The sequence below is a fragment of the Nicotiana tomentosiformis genome, chromosome 3 (genome assembly GCF_000390325.3).
Source record: "Nicotiana tomentosiformis chromosome 3, ASM39032v3, whole genome shotgun sequence".
NCBI classification, from domain to species: domain Eukaryota; kingdom Viridiplantae; phylum Streptophyta; class Magnoliopsida; order Solanales; family Solanaceae; genus Nicotiana; species Nicotiana tomentosiformis.
The window spans coordinates 124,036,036-124,039,789 of NC_090814.1; the positions used below are offsets into that span (position 1 = coordinate 124,036,036).

The 3,754-nt window shown below is 34.1% G+C and overlaps 1 long non-coding RNA gene across 1 annotated transcript; it reads right to left on the bottom strand.

The window, feature by feature from the left end:
• Positions 1-1,796: 1,796 nt before the first annotated feature.
• On the bottom strand, positions 1,797-3,237 carry LOC104090249 (uncharacterized). The gene is made up of 2 exons (XR_684913.4): positions 2,961-3,237; positions 1,797-2,576 (listed from the first exon to the last, which is right to left on the bottom strand). It is a non-coding gene; the product is annotated as an uncharacterized lncRNA (long non-coding RNA).
• Between the last annotated feature and the right edge of the window lie 517 nt (positions 3,238-3,754).

A 3,754-nucleotide genomic window follows, 5' to 3' on the forward strand; every position in this document is an offset into this window, starting at 1 on the left:
TAGAGCTGAAAACTGTTTCATGAACAAACAACAATAACAACAAACTCAGTGAATTCTCATGAGTGGGTCTAGGAAAGGTAGAATGCACGCAGCCTTACCCCTACCCTCGAAGGAAAGAGAGGTTATTTCCGATGAAAACTGTTTCATGAACGTCACCTTAATTTCTGCTAATTTATTGAACTCTTAATTAATGCATTCATTGAACATATGCATAGTTGTAAAGTCCACTGAAATTTTGGCATATCATAAAAAAAGAAACCATTCATAACTGTAAACCTCTTTGGCTAATTACCAGAAAGGAACATGTCACAAGGAGAAAAAGAAAGAAAAAGTAACCCCAGTGACGTTGTGCATTGGGTGGAGAATTTCTTGGTAGGAAACGTTTTACCCCTTAGTCGACTTACTAATCTGAATTAGTTGAGCCAGTAGATTCTTTAACAAAACAAAACAAAAAAAGAACTAAAAGAGGAACAGCTGCTATACTAGACTTGTTGTGCAGCATGTGGAGAATAAGTAATAGGCTTAGCAAAATACAAAGTTTTATCATTTCCAGAAAAGACTACCACAATTTTAGGCTCCGGATCTAGGGGATGTAGTGAATGCCTTTTCTTTTCCTCATTATTATCTGTGTCTATCAAATGCTCCGATGAAGGGGAATTTTGGCGACAGCAAAAGAGATAGATTAATGCAAATGCAATGGTAGCGAAAACGACGCCAAGACCACAATACAGGTATGGAACTGGTGAGTTCCATTGCCAAAATTCAGCAGAAGTGCCTGTTGCCTTCATTCTAGCTTTCCCTTTGTTTTAATGTGTTATGTTTGCTTATATTTTGCATGAAATCAGATAAATGAAAGGCTTTTATAGACACACTTGACGATTAACTAATTGTGGATATTGCACGTATTTGGATGATAAGATGCTCCCCCCTGATATATTCCCCCAATCTCACAAGATTTAACTGCTATCAGAAAAAAGAAGATTCATATTTAAATTAAAATTTAATTTTTTTAAAAAAAGACTTCTTTTGGAAATATTGAAAGGGAAGATATCTTATTGGGAAGTTACATACTGCTCAAATGATTCTGTTATCAGAATTCAATCTAGTTAGTCATGTGATACAATTCTCGAATTTAATGGTGAAGTTAACGGATTAGGTTCCGATTCTCTAACCTAGCAATAGGGAAAAAGATGCATCACTAAAAAGGAAAAAAAGATTCTATTATTAGGAAACAAATGATGAATATATGTATGAATAACTATAGTGCCTAATATTCTCATGCCGTTTAATATATTGTTCTATGAGAATTGGAATATTCTCTTTACCTTTATTTAACCCTGAGAATTTCTAGTTCCTTTAATGACTACATACTGTACTAATTAGTTACGTTGTTGTCATTCATACTTTTGTTGAACTAATCCATTAGAGAGTATATTTAAATCCAAACAGTGTGCTTACAAGTTGAGGAATAGAAGATTCCTGCAATTTAAAATCTCATTTTTTAAAGCAAAATGAATAGACTTCGTTCTAAAAAAGTAAAAGAACTAGATGGAGAACAGAATCTGCAAATAGCGTCTTACTTTCACATTAATTATGTACCAGTAATGTTAAGCCAGTAATGACCAGGTTACAAAAACATAGCGATAAGTATCAAAGACAAATGATATGACTAATGATTTTAGTGCCAACTTATAATTATCTACAAGAGAAAAAAAATAAAAAATAAGAGATTAGAAAAGCCATGCTTAGTCTTCTTGAGTGGTAACCAGAAGAATATAATAATAACAACAACAATGTCTCAATCCCAAGCTAGTTAGAGTTAGAATAAATATATATGAATCATCATAATATGTATAGTCAGGACTCATGGTAATTTGACTAGTTTTGCACTACATGTCAACCTACTGCTATCCTCCTCTTTTATTCTGGCTGGGGACCGATAAAGTAAGATCTAAAAATTAGTCACACTTTATCAGTATGGTGAGGTGAAGACATGACAGGCATTGCTAAGCAGGTCGGAGTTCGGTCCCCGGGCATGATCACAACCATACTATGATCCTGTTGATCAGCTGCTGTAGTTGAGGGCTGTTCAGGCTTTTCTGTGCTTTGCCTTGGTAAATCTGGTGAAAATTCTTCCTGTTTAGAGCAGCAGCATTTGAGCAGGCATACAAAAACCATGAAACTGAAGAAAACCATAAGGCAACCATTGGCGATGTGGGCCGTTTTGGTGTTTGGTGCAGAGGTAATTTCTTCAGTATAGGCCATATGTATGTTAAAATGTTTGTTGAATTGCTGTTTAGGTGTAAGCGAAGAATATGAACTTTTTAAGTAGCTGATTTAAATTCCAAAGAATGCCTTGTTTGAAAAAAATAGCAGATGTTATAGAATCTTGTAATGTTGAAATGCAAGTTTTGGAAAGGAAAAGACAATGGGACTTGTCAAAGAGTGGAATCCTGGAATTATTAGGCAGAATCAAATCATGTGGGAAACAAAAACAGGAACTCTTTCCTTTTTGCGCCTGATCTGTTCAATTTGGACAGTGACTCTCTTGCTTGTTTGTGCTACTCCGTAATATCCTGTTTAAGAAATACCAAAAATAAATAAGGAACAAATTAAGTTAACAATATAAAATTGTGGCTGGACAACTTCACGATTATACATGCTATGTTTCATTTCTTTCAAATGGATCTTTGCATTGAGTTTGTTCAAATCAAAACATTAAGTGCTGATTTTTGTAACTACTTGTGAGAATAAAGGTTTCCAAAAATGATATAATACCCCTGTTTCCGCGGGTTGTAGGGTAAGAAGTTTCTCATCTTGGTATTGTATGTTATGAAAATTGATATAATACAATTTTAAGTTAACAAAAACGTTCAAAGAAATTGAAAAAATAACATAAATATAGATCTGTTTGAAATAAAAAGAGTACTAATCGTTGAACTAGTAAAAGAAGTAAGAACCTTTAGGCCTTTAACGTTTTGAGAATCTACAATATGATGATGATGGCAACCTTAAGCTGAATCTTGAAGCTAAGTCTGCTGAGGCCCAGGTTTGATGCTTGGAGATTTGCAGTTAAGCTGAAGAAGTAAGAAAGGCGAAAGGCGAAACAAAATGAATTAGTTGGGGTTATTTAGTATGGCCACGTACTAGAGCATGCAGACAAGTGTACTTGTTAATAGCTACGCGTGTGAGTTCTTTCTTATTTCTATCAGAAAAAACTTATCTTCAGTTTTCAATAAAGACGAGTTTTGACGTATCTCAGCATTAAGTCATTTAGTTACCTTAACTTACATTTTCGTAAGGCCACGTACCTTGAGCACATAGACAAGTGTACTTACTAATAGCTACGCGTGTGATATCTTTCTTCTTTCTATCGAAAGAGCTTTTCTTCGACTTTTAATAAAGGCGAGTTTTGACGTGTAGTGTTAAGTCATTTAGTTAGCTTAAATAATTTAGATTTGGTGTCCAAATTTGTTAGTTTGTTAGAAAGAACTACAAAAACCAATTCTTGAAGCTAAAGAAGTAAGAAAGGCTCAGGGCAAAATAAAAATGAATTAGTTGGGGGTTATTAGTGAAGCCACATCCCTCGAGCTTGTGGGCAAATGTGCTTATTAATGCTATGCGTGTGAGTTCTTTCTTACTTTTAAAGAAAGAGCTTTCTTTGATTTTTGTAATAAAGACTTTCTATGTGTATTTAAACTTTGTTCCCAAAATCAGTTAGTTTGTTAGAAAGAACTAACAAACTAAATCTTGA